The 8,534-nt window shown below is 44.8% G+C and overlaps 1 protein-coding gene across 1 annotated transcript in view; it reads right to left on the bottom strand.

Annotated features, from left to right (window-relative positions):
* LOC105824389 (HLA class II histocompatibility antigen, DO alpha chain) overlaps window positions 1–2,767 on the bottom strand; it is a 12,707-nt gene extending 9,940 nt beyond the window's left edge. The window contains exon 1 of the mRNA XM_012661816.1: window positions 2,712–2,767. The gene's annotated coding sequence lies outside the window, so the exon portion shown is untranslated. The remainder of the gene's footprint in view (window positions 1–2,711) is intronic.
* Between the last annotated feature and the right edge of the window lie 5,767 nt (window positions 2,768–8,534).

Genomic DNA, 8,534 nt, shown 5'->3' with positions numbered 1-8,534 from the left:
TGAAATTTTTTTCTCTAATTAGAATACTTCCTCCAAAAGTATTTTAAACATGAATATTTGTATGCCAAACCTTCTGAAGCCTTGTATACTTGAGAATTTTTCTTTTTTTTTTCTAAGAGCTGGGGCTCTCACTATGTTGCCCCGGTTGGCTTTGAACTCCTGGGCTCAAGCAATCCTCTCACCTTGGCCTCCCAAAGTTCTGAGATTACAGGTGTTCGCCACTGTATCCAGCTGAGAATATTTTTATTATACCATCACTTTTAAATAAATTTTAGTTGTGTATTATATTCTAAGTTTAAGGGTTTTTTTTCCCTTTAGTATTTTAAATAATATCATCCCAATGTTTCTTTCAAATCCAGTGTCATGGTTAAAAAATCTGTCAGCCTTTCATGCTGGAATCTTTTAGAATTTTCTCATTACCTTTGATATTTAAATTTTTGCTATATTGTATCTAAAATTGGTTTTCTCTTGTCTTGCTGTAAGACATTGTGCGTCATCTCTATCTTTTAATTCTGGGAATTAATCTCTTTTATTTCTTTAACTATTTTGTGCTATTTTTATTTTTTTTCTCTTTATGGAACTCATATTATCCATATTTGGGAAATTCTGTCTTTCATCTCTCTTGACTTTTCTTCTCTATTTTTATTTTTTTATTCTTCTATCTTTTATTTTGAGACTGTTCTTCCGTGTAGTCCTCCAATTTACTAGTTAAACCACCATTAATGTGGTTTTTATTTCAGCTGTTACATTTTTTCACACCCAGAACCTCCATATAGTTTTCCCTATATTTCCTTTTTTTTTTTTCACATTATAATAGCTTCTCTTATTTTTTTAAATGTGCTTTCATGCTCATTTTAAATGGCCGGTCTATATTTTCTACTACTTCTTTTAAGGACACCTATGGTCCTGTTTGCTGTTTCTCTTTTGAGGTGGGGGCACTTCCTAAAGGTCTTATTACTTTGACCCATGAGAGCCCATCTGTGTCAGTGTCATGTATGTAAAGAGAAGGAAGGACAGCCAGAGTCGTAGGCCGACACAAAACCACAGTCACTACCCTTTGGTGTCACCTGATGAGTGGCACTTCAGGGTAAGGAGCACTGGGAGGTGCCCATCTCCCTGCTCTAGTCAGCCCCAGGGGTGGTAGCTGGGGGGGCAGAGGAGCCATGATGACAGCAGTCAGTTGTGACTGGCTGTCCCCAGCTCCTCCCACTCCGGCAGGATTTGGGCCTGGATTTTCTCCCCAACCCTCAACAGGCAGTCAGGATCTTGTCATTGTTTTTTGCAGCGTGGAGCAGGCAATGACTGCTCAAGGCCAACCCTGGGAGAGGCGAAAGCAGACGGCCTCCAAGAACCTTCTCACAGCCACGGCCAGCAGCCCACCCACTGGTTCAAAACACCTTTCGGTCTCACCAGAGTTCCCCACTATTTTCTCTCTGTGGTTTCTCCAGGATTGATTTTTAGGGGTGGGAACCCAAATCACATGCTAATTCATCCTGGCGGAAGCAGGTCAATCACCATTATTTTCTTGTAATAGTTATGTATGACCTACCTTCCCTCCCAGATAGAATGGCCCTGTGAGAAGGGTCACAGTTCATTGAGTCTTTGTTACACAATCTCCCTTCTCCCCTAAATGCTAGCACAGCGTTAAATAAATGCTTTAATTAAATAACAAATTAAAGTAAGTAAAGTGAATACCAGCGGCTCTAGGGAGAGACTTTCCAATACACATAGGCTCAACAAAAAGATGACTAAAGCGTCTTTTGAAAATGACACAAATTCAGTCACTCTAAATTTTCCAAAATGCTGATTTGGAGGTAAAGTTGTATCTGTTATGTTCTCTGGAAGATGGCAAGTTGAGGTAAGTGTTAGGAGATATTATTCACTGAATAAATATTTATAGAACCCTACTATGTCTTGGACATTGTGTCCTGCCCTGGGAACACAGAGAAGAGCAGGACACGGCCCCTTTCCTCTAGGACTGTGCGGCCCAATACTGTAGGCACCAGCCACTTGTGGCTACTGAGCACAAGATGAACTGTAAGTATAAAACACACTGGAATCTGAAGACTTGGTTAAATATATATATAATTTCATTAATAATTTTATATGAATTAATATTCAAGTGACAATATTTTGGATATATTGAGTTTTAAATATATATTAATTTCACCTGTTTCATATTACTTTTTAATTTTTATTTTATTTATTTTTTTTTGAGACAGAGTCTCGCTCTGTCACCTGGGCTAGAGTGCCATGGTGTCAGCCTAGCTCACAGCAACCTCAAACTCCTGGGCTCAAGCCATCCTTCTTCCTCAGCCTCCTGAGTAGCTGGGGCTACAGGCGCCACCACCACGCCCGGCTATTTTTTCTACTTTTAGTAGAGACGGAGTCTCGCTCTTGCTCAGGCTGGTCCTGAACTCCTGACCTCAAGCGATCCTCCCGCCTGGGCTTCTCGGAGTGTGAAGATTACAGGCGTGAGCCACCATGCCCTGCCATATTACTTTTTTAGATATGGCTACTAGAAAACTTGAAATTAAATGTGTGGCTTCCATTATATTTCTGTTGGACATTGCAGCTCTGGTTGCTCTTGGCTGGCTACCAGTTGGCCACCTGCTCCTTGCCTGAGATTTTCAATTTAATCAGCTCATGTGCCAGCGTCTTCGGGTCCTGTCCTGTTACTACCTACAGGTTCCACCAGAGGGTGTTCTTACCTTTCAGTTTTTCAATTCTGCACCTTAGATCCAACTATGTTCTGTGTGCATACATGTATCTCCTGTCTTCCTCTGTTCTGTGGTTCTGCAGGTTGTGCAAGAAGCATGGCGCCAGCATCTGCCTCCGGCGCCAGCCTCAGGGAGCCTCCACTGATGGCGCAAGGCTCCGGAGCAGTGTCGCATGGCAAGAGGAGGGAAGCAGGGGAGGAGACGGGGCAGGCTCTTCTCAACAGCAGGCCACCGAGCCATTCGTGAGGGACCCGCTCCCACGACCTACACTCCTCCCACCAGGCCCCACCTCCAACCCTGGGGATCAAATTTCAACATGCGATTTGCAAGGGACAAATATCCAAACAACATCACTGATTTTGATTTATTTTGCTTTAAGCATTGTGCTCGGCTCTAGGACCACAGTTACGGTCCCTGCCAACAAGGATCTTTCTATCACGGAAAGCTGTACACGGAACTAAATATGATGTGAAAAAAAGAAGAAAACTCTTTATGTCAATGTGCTGTAACTTTCTGGGGTGATCTTTTCCTTGGTAATTAATTAAGTAGTTTCAAGTGCCCAACCCATGTAACTGCAGGAAGTCGAGTGGTCCAGTGCTCTCACCAGAATTTCCGAGCATTCCCGGAGAGAGAAGCGAAGCAAGTGTGCCATATATGCCAGGAAGTCGATGTTATCTCTTGCTCCAGCCTCTTGCCCTGGGCACGCTGTCGTGGCCATTTGAGGGCAGCTCCCTACCACAGCAGGTTTCTTATTTGGCACCACTGTCGGAGCTGCGCACTGCTGCCCTTTGGCTGGGAGCTGCTCACTTCCCTTAGGACTTTGCCCTCCCGTCTCCTGACTTCTCTAAATCCCAGAGCCTCAACCTCTGTCTCCAGGGAAGACACTACAAATTCTAAGCTAAAAAAGAAAAAATCACTCTTCCTTTGTATCTGTAGATAGTTTAAAATTTATACCCTCAAACTCATTTGTGAAAAGAAAAGTAACTTTAAAAATATATAACTGATCTCATTACACTCTGAAGCAACAATTCCAGATGATGGTAGAAAAGCCTCTAAACTGGTCGTTTAAAGGAATAGATGCAGCTCTTCCTGTTTAAAAGAGGCATTTTTGGAAAACATCATTTCTCTGTTGGGAAAGGCTGAGACTTTCATGGTTTCTCCTCCCTCTTCTCCTTCCCTCTTTTGGGAATGACATCCTAGGAGTTCCTTCCACCTTTGCCTCAATTGCCAAAGTTTCTGTGGCTGGTCTAATTTGTGATTGATTCTCCCTGGCAAAAGCGACACAGCCCGGACACTTTCCCTGCTGATGGGCCCTGGTGTGGCTCGGCTCTAGCTGCAGGTCCCTCAGCTCCTCTGGCCACTTGATTCCAGGCCCCTGTGGCCGGGGCTGTTGCCCTTGGCTCCAGGCCAATTCTACCCTCTCCGTGGCCACCCTGAAAATCAATTCGCTGAAGGTCAACTGGCTAAAAATCAACCTACCAGAGTGCCAACTAATCAGATATTAATTCACCAAATCGTCAATTTTCCAATTTGCCAAAAACTCGATTCTTTATAAGGTTTTTGTCATCTTATATTGAATTGAATGATTTAGCAGTTTTTGAAGATTTCTGAAAAATTTTAGTTAATTTTTTGTTTTTTTTTAATAGAAGCTTTTAATGTTCAGTTTCTCAGATGTTGAGAATACCAGGAGAAGGTGATAATGGTGGCAGTTTTTTAATCTTCCCAGTGTCCTCACAAAAACAGAGGCAGCAATCAGAGTAGCAAAGGAAAATAGACACAGGCAATGTCTTTAGCAAACTCAGGACAAGGCAGCCCCTGAAACTCCAGAATACAAGTGGTAGGTGGGGACAGCCACCTACCCTACCCCCTAGAGCACCCTGTGGGCTCTGGCGCCATGTGGAGGTAGCAGAGTGATGAGAAGGGAGTACTCTGGTGTTTGTAAGATCTCAGGAACACAGAAATGACCAAGGCACACCCACCTCCAAAAAGAGGCGATCCCAGTCTAGCAGGAGTCCTCAGCAAGGAGCGCTAAGAACCAAGCCTTTTGGAATTTCAGAAACCCCTTTTTCTCTACCAATGTCTGATTTCCAAGACTGTGACTTTGATAGCGCTGTCAGTATTGTTTTGGAATCTTGTTTCTCTTTGTGATTCTGTGATAAAAATCCTAATTTCCCCCAAGACAATTAATATCTTTGAGTGAATAGGCATAAGGTCACATGCAAAGAAGTGTGAAAAGAAAACATGAAGACCTTTAGTAAATTAATATTTTCATAATAAAGTATATCCCCATATACTGCACAGAAACATGTAGCTTCTATCTTTACTAGCTTTGGGTATTTCATTCATAATGAGAAGGCACACTAATGTGATTTCCTAAATCAAAGGTCAGTTTTCTCCTTGAAATTAATTGCATCTCTAGAATATGAAAGCAGCTTCTGACAGTATGTATTTGACATCATGCTTGCTGTAAGAATAAGTTGTTATGTAACAGAGAAAAGGTAATTATTAATTCCACCCTGGGTGGGAGAGTTTAGGGAGAGAAGATGGCATTTAAACTGTGCCTTGGAGGATAAATAAGCGTTTACTGAAGCAGAGAAGAGGAGGAGAGCAACCCAAGGAGAGCATGGCCTGGGCAACGGCACAGAGACATCAAAGCGCATGGCGGGCGGGGACAGTCGGGCGAGCGGGGGACTGTCGGGCAAGTGGGGGACTGGCAGGCAGGCGGGGACTGTCACGCGGCCAATGTAAATGAAGAGCTGGAGGAAGCAAGGCTGAAAAACAGGCTAATGTCAAACCGAAAAGCCTCAGAGGTCTGCTGATCGTAATGGAATCACGACTTATCTACACCTGATGGGAAGCAGGCACAGTTGTTTTGGAGCCAGGTGAAAACAGGATGGACATTGAATTGATAGAAAGAGAAGAGAGGCGGCAAACCATTTAATTAATTGATCGATCAATTATCTCAGTCTCTTTGTGACTATTCCAAACCTTATCACGCTCCTCACACTCCACACGCAATCCTACGTATCAGCAGAAATCCTTGCTGCCTGCTTCACCCAGAAAACTGATCAGGCCCCCCTCCATCAGCCACATTCCGACCATTCCGAGACCCTGGCCTCTCCTTCTTTTCTCTCCAGTCTCAGAGGCTGTGGGGCTCTTCCTGCTCTGCGTTACCCCTAACCCTACCTTTCTCCCTGCACCCTCGATCACTTCACTCCTGTCCCTGGAAGCTGGCTGCAACCCTCCTCCCTCTGTCTCCGTGAACTCTCCTCAGTTCCTCTGTGCAGGGCCCTTCCCCTCAGTTTAAAATTAAAGCTCAGATCTTCCTTGTCCTCAGTGCTCTTCTCACCTCCTGGCTTCCACCCTCTCTCTCTTTACTGTTCTGATGTTACCACAGAGAACTCCACACTCCCTGCGCTCCCTTTTTCTCACCTCCCACGTCTTCTCAGCCCTGCCACAGTTCGACTTCCTCATCTGCTAAATCCTCAGTGGGACACGTATTAATTGCTGAGGTCACCAAATCTTTATCTTGGTGGATTTCTCTGCTGCTTTTGTCACAGTTGATCACCTTTTAGAAATCTCTCCTTATTGGGCTTACAGACATCATGCTCTTCTGGTTTTCTTGGTACCATTCAGATCATTTGTTCTGGGGCTTCTGCTCCTCTGAGAACCCATAAGTGCAGGTTTTCTCCAGGGACTGTCCCCAGATCACAATTTCTCCTTGGTCAAACATTCTCCCTTGCAGCCTCAATTCTCAGTCACCTAATCATATCCGACACAGTGCAGCACAATCCATGGCATCTGCTCAGTGCCTAATAGCTGTCACATCCCTCTTCCTCCAAACCAGCACAAAGCCCAGGCCCTTTGAACACAGCGACCTGGTCTTCTAACTATTAATGGGGAGCAAACTCTAACCATTCCATCCCCCCCTCTCCTTAGGGCCATAATGTTATCCTTCTCGGTATCTCGTCTTTTTCTAACATTTATCCTCGTTTTCTTTTCCCATTTCCACATACTCACTTTTCCCGCTTTGGCTCTCCTTATCTAATCAAAATTAAAACTTAAAAGAGGCCGGGTGGGGTGGCTCACGCCTGTAATGCTAGCACTCTGGGAGGCTGAGGCGGGAGGATCACTTGAGCTCAGGAACTCAAGACCAGCCTGAGCAAGAATGAGACCCCGTCTCTACCGAAAAATAGAAAAACTTAGCCGGGTGTGGTGGTGTGAGCCTGTAGTTCCACTACTCGGGAGGCTGAATCAGGAGGATCGCTTGAGCCCAGGAGTTTGAGGTTGCAGTGAGCTATGATGATGCCACAGCACTTTACCCAGGGCAGCAGAGCAAAATTTTGTCTCAAAAAAACCCCAAAACCAAAAACAAAAACAAAAAACGCTTAAAAGATATTTCAATGTCTTTGTGTAACAGCTAATTTGTTACAAAATATTTGTATTTTTAGCTATACAGTTTTACTATGCAATCACAAATGTTTTACACATTTGACCTCTCTCAAAACCAAAAATCAGTTTTAAACATGGCTTTTTACCTATATGTGGTGCTTGCTGTATGAAAGCAAACAACCAGAAAAAAACAGTCTACTTCCACCCGAACAGTGTCCCCTTCCCTGAGGCCTGCCCTGCTACCAGGCCCTTCTTGGGAACTAGTCTGCCAGACACAAGTGACACCCCTGCATTCACACTGCCCATTGGCCCCTGGGGAAATAGAAAAAGTTCTCAGTGGAGAAGTAGGTGCTTACTCCACAAATATCCTCCCACGAGGCCGTTTTTGTTCCGCTTTCACTCTCCTGCCACACACAAAGTGGCCCAGGAAACAGCAGCCCGTCCCTGGAACTCTTTCCTCCTTTTCTCCTGCTCTCCAGAAAATTTTGCAAAGAAACGGATCTCCTCCTTTCTTGGTAGAAATTATGTCTATTATTGTTTCTAAGTTTTTTACTTTTTCCGTTTATGTAGCTCTCATTCTAAGAAACAGCCTCCCTCAGGGGGCTAGAAAGCTGTGTGTTTGTAAATAATCAGACACAGACCAAGGAAAAGGACAGAGCTGGCCACCAAGCCAGAGGGCGTCATTACTGGTTAAATCCTATGGGCATTCATTACTAGTCCTCTGCAAGAGAAGTGTGACTCTCGGGTGACCCTCAGAAACAAAGAAAGAGGAATTACGTAGGGGACTTAGAGGCAATGCAGTCTCTTTAGCTGGATGGGGCTACGTAGATTCCCTCTCACGGCTCTCAGCTCGGTGTAGGCTGAGTGGCCTCCTAGGAGGCCACCCAGGCTGTGAGGTCCCTAGAGAATCTCAAACACCTCACTAAGGGTCAAGCTAGTCTTAGCAACTGGGGGGAAGACGTTGTTGCCAACAAAACAAACAAATCTAAGAAACTCAGGCCAGGAGGGAAAGGGGGACTTCAGGGCTGAGCGTTAAGCAGGCTGCTGCCCAGGCAGGTGATGGCAAGGACGGGCAGAGTCCAAAGAGCCCTTGGAGACAGAAGAAGCATCAAGGGTGTGGTGATAGTTGAAGGACAAAGTAGGACTTCAAGGGACAAATCCATAAGGCTTCTAAGAGAAAAAGTACATACATGTCAGCATGGATTAGCCTGAAAGCCAAGGGGAAGTTCGATGGGACTGAGATATCTTCTTCACATAGGTAGCCATGGGGTCAACCTGGGGTGGGATGACTCTCACTTCCAGAGGACTTGGGAAGTAGGTTCTGGCAGAGAGTCAGGCTGGGACCAGCTATAAAGGCTTTGCCAATCTGACAAACTTTGTGCCACAGGAAAATGAGGGCAAGAAGCTGATGCTAATTGGCAC

This window comes from Propithecus coquereli, unplaced genomic scaffold (assembly GCF_000956105.1).
Source record: "Propithecus coquereli isolate 6110/MARCELLA unplaced genomic scaffold, Pcoq_1.0 Scaffold734, whole genome shotgun sequence".
NCBI lineage: Eukaryota > Metazoa > Chordata > Mammalia > Primates > Indriidae > Propithecus > Propithecus coquereli.
The sequence above is the reverse complement of the archived record's forward strand: the minus strand, read 5'-3'. Positions and strand labels throughout refer to the sequence as shown.